Here is a 15,532-nt window from a genome sequence, read left to right on the forward strand (position 1 = left end):
GGCTTACTGGCCTGAGTCACTGCGCCCAGCCTCTCTGTAACAATTTCTAACTATAAACTATTAGGTTTTTGGGAAAGGTCTTCACATGGAGGCTCATTTTTCCCTTTCTTGTGTTCCCAAATTCTTTTATTTGGGATTAATAAAGTAAGCCACCTGCATTTTTTCAATCGTAGACAGATTAGCTGCCCATATCTGAAGCTCCACCTGTAGTCCATAGATAAGTTTTGTTTTTGTTTTGAGATAGGGTCTCACTCTGTCACCCAGGATGGAGTGCAGTGGTGTGATCACAGGTCCTTGCAGCCTCAAATTCCTGAGCTCAAGCCATCCTCCCTCCTCAGCCTCCAGAGTGGCTGGGACTACAAGCCCATGCCACTATGGCCAGCTAATTAAAAAATTTTTTTTGGCTGGGCGAGGTGGCTCACTCCTGTAATCCCAGGACTTTGGGACACCGAGGTGGCCGGATCACAAGGTCAGGAGATAGAGACTATCACAAAAATTAGCCGGGCGTGGTGGTGTGTGCCTGTAGTCCCAGCTACTCAGGAGGCTGAGGCAGGAAAATCACTTGAACTCGGGAGGCAGAGGTTGCAGTGAGCTGAGATCACTGCACTCCAGCCTGGTGACAGAGTGAGATGCTGTCTCAAAAAAAAAAAAATTAAAAAAAAAAATTTTTATTGTAGCTCTGTTGCCAGGGTCAATCACAAGTTTTGACTTACATTTTCTTGTTGCCTGATTGTAGTTAGTCCCTGATCCACTCAGCACTAATTAGCAAGTTTGATTCCTGTTTTTGGTTTGAGTTCCCCTGAAAGAGAGGAAGCAGCAGCCATGTGCATGTTTATATTTGGAAGTTAGGGAGACAGACTGTGTGAAAGGAAGTCTCTGGGACAGCTCCCACCTCATGAAAACATGAACTGCATCCCTTCTAAGTTCAGTTTCATATATGCCTTTCTGCCTATCTGCCCTTCCAGTCTATGCTTTCCTTTTTCATTGCTGTTTCCTTATTTTTCTTCTTTGACTTGTCTTTTGCATATATTTTTGGAGGTTTCTTAAATTATTTCTTAAGAGTACCTGGTAAGAATGAGTGATCAGGAAGATTAAAGAAGAAAAAGTAAGAGGATAAACTGACTGGGTACAGTGGCTCACACCTGTAATCCCAGCACTTTGGGAGGCTGAGGTGGGTGGATCACCTGAGGTCACGAGTTTGAGACCAGCCTGGCCAACATGGTGAAACACTGTCTCTACTAAAAATGCAAAAAATTAGCTGGGCGTGGTGGTGCATGCCTGTCATCCCAGCAACTTGGGAGGCTGAGGCAGGAGAATCATTTGAACCCTGGAGGCGGAGGTTGCAGTAAGCTGAGATTGCACCACTGCACTCCAGTCTGGGTGACAGAGCAAGACTCTGTCTCAAAAAACAAAAACAACAACAACAAAAAAAACCCCCAAACAACTAAATATATGACTCAAGCATATTTTTTTCTGGGTTAATCTTCCCTACTTAACGTGGTGGTAAGCTACAGGAAGGCCAAGAACTGTATTTCTGTACCTGTTGTATTTGTATTCACACCTTCTGCCTCCATTATGTTAAATATGTAATCACAATTAAAATTGAGGCTGGGCATGGTGGCTCACGCCTGTAATCCTAGAACTTTGGGAGGCCGAGGTGGGCGGATCACCTGAGGTCAGGAGTTTAGAGACCAGCCTGACCAACATGGAGAAACACCATCTCTACTAAAAATACACACAAAAGATTAGCTGGGTGGTGGCGCATGCCTGTAATCCTAGCTACTCGGGAGGCTGAGGCAGGAGAATTGCTTGAACCCCGAAGGTGGAGGTTGTGGTGAGCCGAGATTGCACCATTGCACTCCAGCCTGGTCAACAAGAGCAAAACTCTGTCTCAGAAAAAAAAAAAAAAAAAAAATTGAGTCAAGCTGTGCTAAGTTTGCTGTGTAATTTTGCAGAGATAGTTTTAACTCTGGACAACACTTTCTTCAAAATGAGTATCATATTAATATCTCAATCTGTAAACTTTATAAAATACATCAACAAATAAGAAAACCATTGTATTAACTTGGGCTGCCATAACAAAATACTAGATTGGGTGGCTTAAACAACAGAAGTTTATTTTTTCAAAGTTCTGTAGATTGGGAGGTCCAAAAGGGGGTGTCAGCATGGTCAGTTTTGGGTGAGGCCTCTCTCCCTGGCTTGCAGATGTCTGTCTTCTTCCTGTGTTCTCAGATGGAGAGAGCTCTCTGGTACCACTTGCTATAAAGACATTAATCTTCTGGGATTGGAGCCCTACCCTTATGACCTAATTTAATTTTTATTATTTTCATAAAGGCCTTGCTCCAAATAGAGATGGTCCCTGACTTAAGATTTTTTGACTTTATGATGGTGCAAAAGCCATATGCACTCTAGAATCTGTACTTTGAGTACCCATATAACCATCCAGTTTTTCATTCAGTACAGTATTTAATAGATTATGTGAAATACTCAGTACTTTATTATAAAATAAGCTTTGTGTTAGATGATTTTGTCCAACTGAAGGCTAATGTAAGTATTCTGAGCACGTTTTAGGTAGGGTAGGCTAAGCTATGATGTTTGGTAGGTTAGAAGCATTAAATGCATTTTTGACTTACGATCTTTTCAACTTATGGTACTTTCAATTTACAGTGGGTTTACTGGAATATAACTCCTTTGTAAATTGAGGAACATCCGTATAGTCACAGTAGGAGTGAGGGCTTCAGTATAGGAATTTTAGGGGGGATGCAATTTAACCCATACCAGTAATGATAAAATATGCAAAGTTACTTAAATCCTTAGAATAAACTCAAAATTCACCTCCATTATTCACTTTGGATGCAAATAATAGAATATAGACAAAGAGTAGCTGTTGCCCAGTTTCACGGTCTACTTGTCCCAGCCAACCTGAGCATAAACAGGTAAATCTGTGCCTGACCTTGTGATCCTACATATGGCAGACTGTCTTAGTCCCTTTAGTGTTGCTAGAATGGAAGACCCAAAGCTGGATAATTTAGAAATAAAAAAAGATTTGGCTTATGGTTCTGTCTGGAAAAGTTTAAGACTGAGCATCTGCATCTAATGGGGACCTGAGACTGCTTCCAATCATGGCAGAAGGCAAAGGAGAGCTGGTCTATGCAGAGATTACACGGCCAGAGGAAGCACGAGAAGAAAGGAAGTGCCACGTTCTTTTTAACCAGCTCTGGCAGAAATAAAGATAACTCACTTACCCCCTCCCCAGGGAGGACATTATTCATGAAGGAACCACCTCTATGACCCAACACTTCCCATTAGGCCCTAACTCCAACATTGGGGATCAAATTTCAACAGGAGGTTTAGGGGGACAAACATCTAAATTACAGCACAGGCCAACCACGTGCATGCATTACTACTCAAGTAAATAATTTTGAAGTTAAATGCAGAAAACTGCAAACTTTTGAGGCTGATAGCTAGGGCCAGGATTAAAGTAAAAAGTATTTATGCCTTAAACAAAATTTACTGACCGTCTACCATGTGCAAGGCCCTAGGGAGAAACTGAACAGACATGGTTCCTGATTCAATAGAGTTTACAATCTGCGTAGGGATACAGACAAACCATTTCAATAGCTCGGATAGAGAAAATACCTGTGCTCAAGGATACCTAACTCGGCAAGCTTCCCTGAGGAGCGACCCTAAACTGAACCACAAAGATGGTTGAGAAGAAATGAGGCGGCAGGGTATGGTGGCTCACGCCTGTAATCTCAGTACTTTGGGAGGCCGAGTCAGGCAGATCACAAGGTCAAGAGATTGAGATCATCCTGACCAACATGGTGAAACCCTGTCTCTACTAAACATACAAAAATTAGCCGGGCGTGGTGACGCACGCCTGTAGTCCCAGCTACTAGGGAGGCTGAGGGAGAGAATCGCTTGAAACCAGAAGGCAGAGGTTACAGTGAGTCGAGATCGCGCCACTGCTCTCCAGCCTGGCGACAGAGCGAGACTCCGTCTAAAAAAAAAAAAGGTTACTGGGGTTTGCAGCACACTTACTGATGCTTCAGCCAGTGACTGGAGACCTTATAACGGGCAGACCTGGCTCCGAAGATCCTCTTCATAACACTACTGTCGCCAAGACTGGAAGCTGCCCAAGCACGAGGGTACTTTTAGAGGGACCTCAGACTCAGCTTATTTTGGTCTGTGCCTCAAATTAAACACAAGTCGGCCTGGCGCCGTGGCTAACGCCTGCAATCCCAGCACTTTGGGAAGCCGAGGCAGGCGGATCACGAGGTCAGGCGATCAAGAGCATCTTGGCCATGGTGAAATCCCGTCTCTGCTAAAACACAAAAAGTAGCCGGGCGTGGTGGCGCGCGCCTGTAGTCCCAGCTACTCAGGAAGCTGAGGCGGGGAATCGCTTGAACCCGGGAGACGGAGGTTGCAGTGAGCCGAGATCACGCCACTGCACTCCAGTCTGGGCGACAAAGCAAGACTGTTTCAAAAAAAAAAAAAAAAGCCACATGTCTTACATTTCTCCCAGGTCCCAATTTTCAGGTCTTTTTATTTGTTTTTCTTTGTCCCTCCCTGCTCCCAAGCACCTTCGGCTGGGAAGACATTCTTCAGGTGCAGAAACCAGGGGGAGGCTCCCAGAACAGTGGGGGCTTAGCTCACGACGCAGTCATTTTTGCTGTAGAGTCTCTCCTACAGCGCTGAGGAGGAAGGCTCAAAGTAACCAGCCAGAGCAACCGCAGAGAGAAAACCGAAGACAGTCGTGGTCTGGCCCAGCGCTTCTCACCCTCTCTCTCTCTCTCTGTCTTCCCTCTCTGTCTTCCCTCTCTGTCTTGTCTTTCCGCCGCGCAGCCTCAGCTCCTTCCACACTACGAACGGCGCTTGATTGACATGTGGGCCCGCCCAATCCCAGTGCGGCACAGACCACTGTCGCGTCAGGGACCGGGAAAGGGGGCGACTGAACCTATCAGATTGGGTCGGGAGTGGGTTTCCTGCCCGCGCGGATCCGCCTGCCCACCGCGCGTGCCCCGCCCCTCTCCCGAAAGCTACGCGGCGTTGGAGCGCAGGCCTCGTGCCGTTACGGCTATCACGGCGGCCGCGGCGGCGTCCCGGTGCCTTCCTCAGGTGAGCTGGAGCTAGCCGGCTCGGAAGCGGGAGGGTGAGATGGCCTTGCTGGGAGGCCGACACACACACACACACCCCCTCCTTCAGTCCGCTGTCCGTCCTCACAGCCTGTTACTCGCTGCGTCGCTTCCTCTTCTCCTGCTGAGTTAGCCCCGGGGGCGCCGTCTGCAGGCTCTGAGCTGAGCCGGAGGGGGCGCGGAGGCTGCTCGGGGGCCCGGACATCTGCACTGGAATTCCGCGAGACCCTTGGGGCTCTGCCCCAGGGAGCGTGAACCCGTGGCCTCCTTGTCAGCCCCTGGAGCGCTGCGTCGGGGTTAGAGCCCGGGCAGCCGCCCCTGCGAGGCTGGGAGGTCGAGTGTGCGGCGCGCTCGCCGGCTTGTCTGTTTTCTCCTGAAAAAGTCCTGTTGCCAGCTGTGGCGTAATCCAAGGCCGGGAAGGTAGGGACGTGATAGAAGGGAGGCCGCTCTCACCTCCAGCCGGAGAGGAGGGTGGGGGCGGCAACCTGCGCGGTGCTGAGGGTGGACATCTTCGGGACGCGCCCTCGCCCCTCCCCCCACCCGCCGGCCGTTTTCTGGTCCGGGGCTTTGACTTTAAACGTCCGGATTTGCTTCACATTCGTACGCGAGTTGCTGGGGGTGTAAACTTTTGACTTGAGTTGTAATATGTTTGGTAAAAAAAAATTATCTCGATAGGTTTTGTAACATTTCTTGTATGTTAACATATAAGTTATATTTGCCGTTAGAAGCTCAGGAAGCTGGATTTGTTCAGGGCTGAGGACTTAACGGTAGGAAGGCTCTCGGTGTCAAACTGATGGACCTGGAGTCAACTGAACTAATTCTACACGTTATATTAGGTAAGAAGCCTTAGGAATTGTGAAAGAATGAGGTTACGAAGAATTTTCCAACTCCTCTTTGGGAGGGGAGCAAAGCAGCTCAATGTCTGCCCCAAAACGGGTAAGTGTTGCCAAGAGGTCCTCATTTTTTTTGGTTGTTGCTGATGGCTTTTTTTTTTTTTTGAGGCAGAGTCTTGCTCTGTCGCCAGGCTGAGATCGTGCAGTAGCGCGATCTCGGCTCACTGCAACCTCAGCCTCCCGAATTCAAGCGATTCTCCTGCCTCAGCTTCCCGAGTAGCTGTGCTACCGGCGCGGGCCACTACGCCCAGCTAATTTTTGTATTTTTAGTAGAGACGGGGTTTCACCGTGTTGACCAGATGATCTCGGCTTCTGACCTAGTGATCCCCCTGGCTCAGCCTCCCAAAGTGCTGGGATTACAGGCGTGAGCCACCGTGCCCAGCCGAAGTACTCATTTTAAACATCTTCCTTGGATAGACTTACGGCAAACAAACATTAACGATTTCTTCAGCACCTGGAAACCACTGTGTCTAAACTCTCAGCCTTCAGCGAGGTCACACAGTAAACGGGGAAATAACCCAAGAAGAAAGTTTTGTTTGGTAATTGTCAACGTTTGTTCTTTTCTTTTTTTAAAACACTTTATTTTCTTGTGGGGATAGAGTCAGTGATGTTTTTAAATAGGCATTCCATTCACAACTTGACAGTAATATGCACTGGTTAATAAATGGTACTTTATTTTCATCTTGACCACACGCTCTGAGGCTTTCTTCTTTGGGAAAATTGTGGTCTGTGGGAATTGGCTCTAATATCCATAAAGATAGTTTGCAGAGTGTTCACATCTACTAGCTGTTGGTTCATGTATTAAATTTTAAAATGTGTACTCATTTTTCTAGGCATTATCTTTTGTCCAGGTTTCTGCAGTGCTTTCAGGTCCATGTAAATAAAACTTGAAACCTACCTGTAATGTTTTGTTAGATACTGAATGAGACCAGGCGAGGTAGTTCAAGCCTGTAATCCCAGCACTTTGGGAGGCCAAGGCGGGAGGATAGCTGGAGTCCAGGAGCTTGAGATCAGCCTGGGTGATATAGTGAGACTCTGTCTTTAAATTAGAAAATTAAAAAAAAAATTAAAAAGGAAAATAAAGTTAAAGAAAAATGATATTAAGTGTTACTTTATGTTTCTTGGTTTCTTCGAGATGGAGTCTTGCTCTCTTGCCCAGGCTGGAGTGCAGTGGCATGATCTTGGCTCATTGCAACCTCTGCCTCCTGGATTCAAGCGATTCTCATGCTCAGCCTCCCCAGTAGCTGGGACTACAGGTGTGTGCCACCATGCTCAGCTCTTTTTTTTGTATTTTAGTAGAGACAGGGTTTCACCATGTTGGCTAGGCTGATCTTGAACTCTTGACCTGAAATGGTCTGCCCGCCTGGGCCTCCCAAAGCGCTGGGATTACAGGCGTGAGCCACCGTGCTTGACTGGGTTTCTTTTTCTTTTAAATCTCTGAGAACTTTCCTTTCAAAGCTGAAGGTATGTTTGATGTGATTATTACAAATCACTTGTCAGGAAGAATTGACTTAATGAATACAGATATAGTTCGTTTTTAAAATTATGGTTTAATAATTTTTAGAATTTACCTTTATAACATGGAAAAATACCAAACATTCTTTATCTGTACTGGAAAATTAAATGATTATTTCATTGATAAGTAAAATTGAAGGGAACTCTTGAAATCACTGAGCGTGTAACAAATTCTCTGTAAATACTGTGGTGTTAAGAAGACCACAGGGCTAAATATGACATTTAAAGATTAAGGCAACAGTTATGTCTGGCTGATCTCACCTTAAACTGTAACAAAGAGAACTAGTCTTCCCTTCAAAACTGATTCCATATGCTGACTTTGTTTTGTTGACATTACCACGTTTTCAATTACCGAGATACAAACTTTGGTTTTATCTCGAAGCACATTAACAATATTGACCGATTTTTGCCAGCCATTTTTATCTTTGAACTACTCACTAACCTTTAATTGAGTTTTCTGCTTGGCTTTTCTCTCTACTTAGTGTGTCCTGCCTAAATCTTAGAATAATGCTTCAAACACATCCTTCATTTTCCAGAAACCAGTGATAGTTCTCTGTTATCTTCAGAGTATAGTTCAGAATTCATAGCCTTCTAACAGTCTGCTCAAACCTATTTTTCTGGTGCCAGCACTTTCTTTTTTTTTCTTTAATTGGTACCAGCACTGTTTCTTTATAGGAACTGTCCACTCTAACCAAACCAATCTCTAGTTCTTATTTACCCTTTGTATTTTTCTACTTTCATATCAATCCTTTTTCTTTTTTGTGTGGAGTCTCACTCTGTTGCCCAGGCTGGAGTGCAGTGGCACCATCTTGGCTTACTGCAACCTCTGCCTCTTGAGTTCAAGTGATTCTCTTGCGTCAGCCTTCCAAGTAGCTGGGATTACAGGTGCGTGCCTCCATGCCTGGCTAATTTTGTATTTTTCGTACAGATGGGGCTTTCTCCATGTTGGCCAGGCTGGTCTTGAACTCCTGACTTCAGATGATCCACAGGCCTCAGCCTCCCAAAGTGCTGGGATTATAGGCATGAGCCACTGCATCTGGCCAGATTGCCTAGTCTTTAAAATATTTTTTTTCTCTTAAATTACCAAGTAGTAAATTAAGGAAAATGTTGTTGAAGTTTCGCTTTTGGTCTTTTGGTGCAGCCTTCCAAATGTTTTTCCTGTTTGCTATGTTGTTGCTTTTCCTTTTTTTTTTTGAAGACAGAGTCTTGCTCTGTTGCCCCAGCTAAAGTACAGTGGCCTGATCATAGCTCCTCATTGTAACTTGAACCTCCCAAGGGCCAGGAATACAGGTACGTTTCAATGCCTGGCTAATTTTTATTTTTATTTTTTTAGAGATAGGGTCTGACTTTGTTGCTTAGGCTGGTTTTGAATTCCTGGCCTCAAGTGATCCTCCTGTCTCGGCCTCCCAAGGTGCTGGGATTATAGGGGTAAGCCACTGTGCCGGGCCTGTTGCTTTCCTTTAAACTCATACCCCTTGTGGTTTTACTATTCCTTTGGTTTTTAGTCTTGTTGGACTTGTATCATAGGCTCAGAGCATTATTACTGGAATGGTGAAATCCAGCCTTGTGTTTTCTAGATAAGGAAACTGAAATACACATAGACTAGATGCACTAAAATTGAAACATCTAGTGATGGGGGCAAAAAAAAGACTCAAACCTTGATCATCTAATGCAAATTCTATGTATTTATGAAACCATACTACTACTCATCTCTTGTAATTTTGCATTATTTGCCTCACATTATTTTGCATTTTGTGTATTTATGCCTTCTCATAGACTGAAAACTTAAGGGCAGGGGAATCTTCATATGTACCTTGTAATTTTTTTTTTTTTTGAGATGGTGTCTCCCTCTGTCACCCAGGCTGGAGTGCAGTGGTGCTCCCTGGGCTCACTGCAATCTCTGCCTCCCAGGTTCAAGCGATTCTCCTGCCTCAGCCTCCCAAGTAGCTGGGATTACAGTTGCCCGCCACCACGCCTGGCTAAATTTTTGTATTTTTGGTAGAGACAGGATTTCACCTTGTTGACCAGGCTGGTCTCAAACTCCTGACCTCAGTTGATCCACCCGCCTCGGCCTCCCAAAGTGCTGGGATTACAGGTGTGAGCCACTGCGCCTGGCAATTTTTTTTGATGGAGTTTCACACTTTTTGCCCAGGCTGAAGAGCAGTGGCACAATCTCAACTCACTACAGCCTCCACCTCCCGGGTTCAAGCGATTCTCCTACCTCAGCCTCTCGAGTAGCTGGGATTACAGGCGCCTGCCACCACTCCCGGCTAGTTTTGTATTTTTAGTAGAGATGGGGTTTCACCATGTTTGCCAGGCTAGTCTTAAACTCCTGACCTCAGGTGATCCATCTGCCTCGGCCTCCCAAAGTGCTGGGATTACAGATGTGAGACTCTGCACCGGCCTTACGATGTAAATTATTTAAACAATGATTTAAAGCCTGTATACAGTTTTCCCCCCATGCTTGTTAGCTGTATTAACACCATTAACAAACATAATGTTGTCATGTTGAGTTTTTTTTTAAATTTTGAGTCATGGTCTCACTCTGTCACCCAGGATGAAGTGCAGTGGTGAGCTCTCGCTTACTGTACCCTCTGCCTCCCAGTTTTAAGGGAGTCTCCTGCTTCAGCCTCCCATTACAGGTGTCCGCCACAATGTCTGGCTAATTTTTGTATTTTTAGTAGAGACGAGGTTTCGCCATGTTGGCCAGGCTGGTCTCGAACTCCTGACCTCAGGTGATCTACCTGCCTTAGCCTCACAAAAGTGCTGGGATTACAGGCGTGAGCCACCACACCTGGCCAGTATTTACCGTTGAGTTCTGTCATCTAAAAAATGAATCTCTTACAGATTTTACTGCTGAAATTTAATTTGTCTTTTCCAATCTTTTAATAATGCAAATTAATCTTTGAAGCCCTTGAATGTAGATATAGAACAATGTAATGGTTTAGAGGAAACCTGGAGGGTTTATCACATAACTAAATGTAATGATCTAGCTGTAATTTTTTTTTCTCTTTTTGAGTGTTAGAATTGTAACTACTTTTTGTCCTCTTGTTCATCTGTCAGGAACCAGCAGTTCTTGTTGAGCAAGACAAGACAAAACGTTTTTTTGAGAAAGACGTTTTACAAATTATTTGTTCTGCCAGGCCTGGTGGCTCACTCCTGTAATCCCAGCACTTTGGGAGGCTGAGGTGGGCGGATAGCTTGAGCTCAGAAGCTTGAGATTAGCTTGGCCAACATGGTAAAACCCCGTCTCTACCAAATACAAAAATAGATTCTGAGTGTGATGGCGAATGTCTGTAATCTCAGCTACTCAGGAGGCTGAGGCAGGTGAATCACTTGAACTCGGAAGGCAGGGGTTGCTAGGTTGTGCCTCTGCACTCCAGCCTGGGTGACAGAGCGAGATTGTCTCAAAAAAAGAAAAAAAGAAAAATCATTTGTTCTATTTGGTGAATTAGAGTGCTTTTATATATCTGTTCTTCAAGTTTTTTTTTTTTTTTTCCCCTCTTAACTCTAAAGTTTCTGTAACAGAAACAACATAGGCCTTGGTATTTTTTTTACGTGTATGTAACAATAGTTGATTGCTATAAGACAGCGTAGAAAACTATCAGGTGAAATCTCTCTGAAGGAAAAGGAATGCTTACTCTTTGGGTCTGTTTTTCATTTGTTTTTGGTTGTTAATATTTGCTTGTTTCTATTTGTTTAAATTGTCAGCTAAAAAAGCCTGTTAAAACACTGATTCTCTTATTCCTTATTCCTGAAATTGTACGTAATGATTGCTGAATTGGACGTGAATATGGTATGGATGATATTTGCTTTTGTTCAATTAGTTGAATAAAACAAGCAGTGAAAATATGCAAAAAATTTTTAAAAGAATGGTTGTTCTCGAAAGTTGTTTTTAAAAAGAATCATCCTTTTCTTCTACAAATTTTAGCACATATTTTAATATCATGTTACTGTTTAGATTAACTCAAATAATAGATACAACAAAGATTGTAATATGCTGTGTACCTTTTAATTATTCCAACTGTATTGCAGAAAAATTTTATTATTTTAACAGGGCATGGGCAGTTTTCCTTGGGAATGCTTGGTCATTTCCAAGTACTACACGCTCTTGAATAATTTATTTTATTTTATTTATTTTATTTTTTTTGAGATGGAGTTTCGCTCTTGTTACCCAGGCTGGAGTGCAATGGCGCGATCTTGGCTCTCCGCAACCTCCGCCTCCTGGGTTCAGGCAATTCTCCCGCCTCAGCCTCCTGAGTAGCTGGGATTACAGGCACGCGCCACTATGCCCAGCTAATTTTTTGTATTTTTAGTAGAGACGGGGTTTCACCATGTTGACCAGGATGGTCTCGATCTCTTGACCTCGTGATCCACCCGTCTCGGCCTCCCAAAGTGCTGGGATTACAGGCGTGAGCCACTGCGCCCGGCCCTTGAATAATTTATTTTTATAAACATTTAAAATATTTAGTGTACAACCTGCCTCTGTCTCAATAATTCTGCTGCCCATGGAAATCAGTTGTTTTTTGTTTCTTTTCACTTCCTGTCTGTATTCTTGCTTCATCTCTTGCTTTTGTCCCTTTCCTTTCAGTCTTGAATAGCTTAGCCCTTTTTTGCCTTGGTGTCTGTGATCATGCTCTTCCCTCAGGGCAGATGGCTTCTTTGGGTTAATCAGCATTAAGTTTGGCTGCTAGTATCAGACAGATGCCAAATAATAATTTCTCTCACACCAGAGAAATCAAGGGTTGGCATGGCATTTGTTTATTAAGTGTTATTTCCAGGTGTTTAAATGTGTTTTGCTATTATCAAGTCTGTAATAAAGATCTTTGTGTATAAGGCTTTATGTTTTTTTCCCTTTTGATTAATTCCTATTGTGGGATCCAACTAAAAAGCTTACTAATTTCTTTAAAAAAATTGTTTAGTCTGGGCATGGTGGCTCATGCCTGTAATCCTGGTACTTTGGGAGACTGAACTGGGAGGATGGCTTGAGGGTAGGAGTTAGAGATTAGCCTGGGCAATATGGCAAGAGCCTGCCTCTCCAAAGGAAAAAAAAAAAAAATTAGCCCGGTTTGGTTGTGAGTGTCTATAATCCTAGCTACTTGCAAGGTTGGCAGGATTGCTTGAGCCCAAGAGGTCAAGGCTGCAGCGAACTATGATGGTAGTACCACGGTACTCTAGCTTGGGAGACAGAGCGAGAACGAAACACTGTCTAAAAAAAATTAAAAATTTGTTTAGAGAAAGTATCTTTAAATTATTTTTATTGAGAAGTAGATAAATTTAAGTGTGTAGAATTTTTATATTTGTAGATATCCATGTAGTCCTCACTCAAATCCAGATGTTGAACATTTTTAGTGTCCGAAAAGGCTCTCTTGTGCCCCCTCCAGTCAGTGTCTCTTACCCTCTCAAAGGTAATCACTATTCCATCCTCTATCACCATAAATTATTTTAGCCTGTTTTTGAACTTTATATAAATGTAGCTGATAAGGTTTGGCTGTGTTCCCACCCAAATCTCATTTTGAATTGTAACTCCCACAATTCCCAAGTGTGGTTGGAGGAACCTAGTGGGAGGTAATTGAACCACCGGGCGGGCCTTTCCCATGCTGTTCTTGTGGTAATGAATAAGGCTCGTGGGGTCTGATGGTTTTAAAAATGGGAGTTTCTCTGCACAAGCTCCCTTCTCTTGTCTGCTGCCATGTGAGAAGACATACCTTTCACCTTGTGCCATGATTGTGAGGCCTTCCCGGACACGTGAAACTGTAAGTCCATTATACCGCTTTATTTTGTAAATTTCGCAGTCTCAGGTATGTCTTTATCAGCAGCATGAAAACGGACTAATACAGTAAATTGGTACCAGTAGAGTAGGGAGCTGCTGGAAAGGTACCCGAAAATGTGGAAGCAGCTTTGGAACTGGCTAACAGGCAGAGGTTGGAACAGTTTGAAGGGCTCAGAAGAGGACAGGAAAATGTGGGAAAGTTTGAAACTTTCTAGATTTGTCAAATGGCTTTGCCCAAAATGCTGATTGCAATATGGACAATAAAGTCCGGGCTGAGGTGGTCTCAGATGGAGATGGGGAACTTGTTGGGAACTCTTGTTATGTTTTAGCAAAGAGACTGGTAACATTTTGCCCCTGCCCTAGAGGTTTATGGAACTTTGAACTTCAGAGAGATGATTTAGGGTATCTGATGGAAGAAATTTCTAAGCCGCAAAGCATTCAAGAGGTGACTTGGGCACTGTTAAATGCATTCAGTTTTATAAGGGAGGCGGAGCATAAAAGTTCAGAAAATTTGCAGCTTGACAGCACCATAGAAAAGAAAATCCCATTTTCTGAGGAGAAATTCAAGCTGGCTATAGAAATTTGCATAAGTAATGAGGAGCTGAATGTTAATTCCCAAGACAATGGAGGAAATGTCTACGGGGCATGTCAGAGGTCTTCATGGCAGCCTCTCCCTTGGCAGGCTGGAGGCCTAGGAGGATAAAGTGGTTCTGTCTTATGTGCAACCTAGGGACTTGGTGCCCTACATCCCAGCTGCTCCAGCTGTGGCCTAAAGGGGCCAGTGTAGAGCTCAGGCTGTGGCTTCAGAGGGTGCAAGCCCCAAGTCTTGGTGGCTTCCATGTGATGTTGAGCCTGTGAGTGCACAGAAGTCAAGAATTGGGGTTTGGGAACCTCCACCTACATTTCAGAAGATGTATGGAAATGCCTGGATGCCCAGGCAGAAGTTTGCTGCAGGTGTGGGGCACTCATGGAGAACCTCTACTAGGGCAGTGTGGAAGCGAAATGTGGGGTCAGAGCCCCCACACAAATTCCCTACTGGGGCACTGCCTAGTGGAGTTGTGAGAAGAGGGCCACCATCCCAGAATGATAGATCCACCTATAGCTTGCACAGTGCACTTGGAAAAGTCACAGACACTCAATGCCAGCCTGTGAAAGCAGCTGGGAGAGAGGCTGTACCCTGCAAAGTCACAGGGTCGGAGCTGCCCAAGATTGTGCAGACCCACCTCTTGGATCAGCGTGTCCTGGATGTGAGACATGGCATCAAAGGAGATTATTTTGGAGTTTTAAGATTTGACTGCCCTGCTAGATTTTGGACTTGCATGGGGCCTTTAGCCCCTTTGTTTTGGCCAATTTCTCCCATTTGGAATGGCAGTATTTACCTAATCCCTGCACTCCCATTGTATCTAGGAAGTAATGAATTTCCTCTTGATTTTACAGGCTCATAGGTGGAAGGGAATTGCCTTGTTTTGGATGAGACTTTGGACTGTGAACATTTGAGTTAATGCTGAAATGAGTTAAGACTTTGGGGAACTGTTAGGAAGACATGATTGGTTTTGAAATGCGAAGACTTGAGATTTGGTGGGGGCGGGGCAGGGGTAGAATGATACGGTTTTGCTGTGTCCCTACCCAAATCTCATCTTGAATTGTAACTCCCACCATTCCTAGGTGTGGTGGGAGGAACCTGGTGGGAGGTAATTTAGTCATGGGGGTGGGCCTTTCCTGTGCTTTCCTTGTGATGGTGAATAAGTCTCACGAGACAAGACGATGATTTTAAAAATGGGAGTTTCTCTACACAGGCTCTCTTCTATTTTCTGCTGCTGTGTTAGACTTGCCTTTCACCTTGTGCCATGATTGTGAGGCCTCTCCAGCCAGGTGGAACTGTAAGTCCATTAAATCTCTTTCTTTTGTAAATTGTTAAGTCTTTATCAGCATCATGAAAATGGACTAATACAGTAACCATACAGTATATATACTTTCTTGGGATAGCTACTTTTGCTTAACATTGATTGTGTTTGTGAGGTTCATTTATGATGTAGGATGCAGCAGTAGTTCCTTTTCAATCATGGTTGTATTCCATTGGATGAATATAATGTAGTTTTAAAAAATCAGACATTTGGTTTTTAGTTTTTGGCTGTTGTGAATAAAGCTGTTAACATTCATTTTGCAAGTGGTTTATTATTATTTTTTTTGAGATGGAGTCTTGCTCTGTTACCCAG

At 44.1% G+C, this 15,532-nt stretch overlaps 1 protein-coding gene across 1 annotated transcript in view; it reads left to right on the plus strand.

Annotated features, from left to right (window-relative positions):
• The first annotated feature begins 5,042 nt into the window (after positions 1–5,042).
• NCK1 (NCK adaptor protein 1) overlaps positions 5,043–15,532 on the plus strand; it is a 94,765-nt gene continuing 84,275 nt past the window's right edge. Inside the window, exon 1 of the mRNA XM_012451154.3 lies at positions 5,043–5,118. The gene's annotated coding sequence lies outside the window, so the exon portion shown is untranslated. The remainder of the gene's footprint in view (positions 5,119–15,532) is intronic.

The sequence above is a fragment of the Aotus nancymaae genome, unplaced genomic scaffold (assembly GCF_030222135.1).
Source record: "Aotus nancymaae isolate 86718 unplaced genomic scaffold, 86718_ANA_hifiasm-v0.15.2.pri h1tg000019l, whole genome shotgun sequence".
Lineage (NCBI taxonomy): Eukaryota > Metazoa > Chordata > Mammalia > Primates > Aotidae > Aotus > Aotus nancymaae.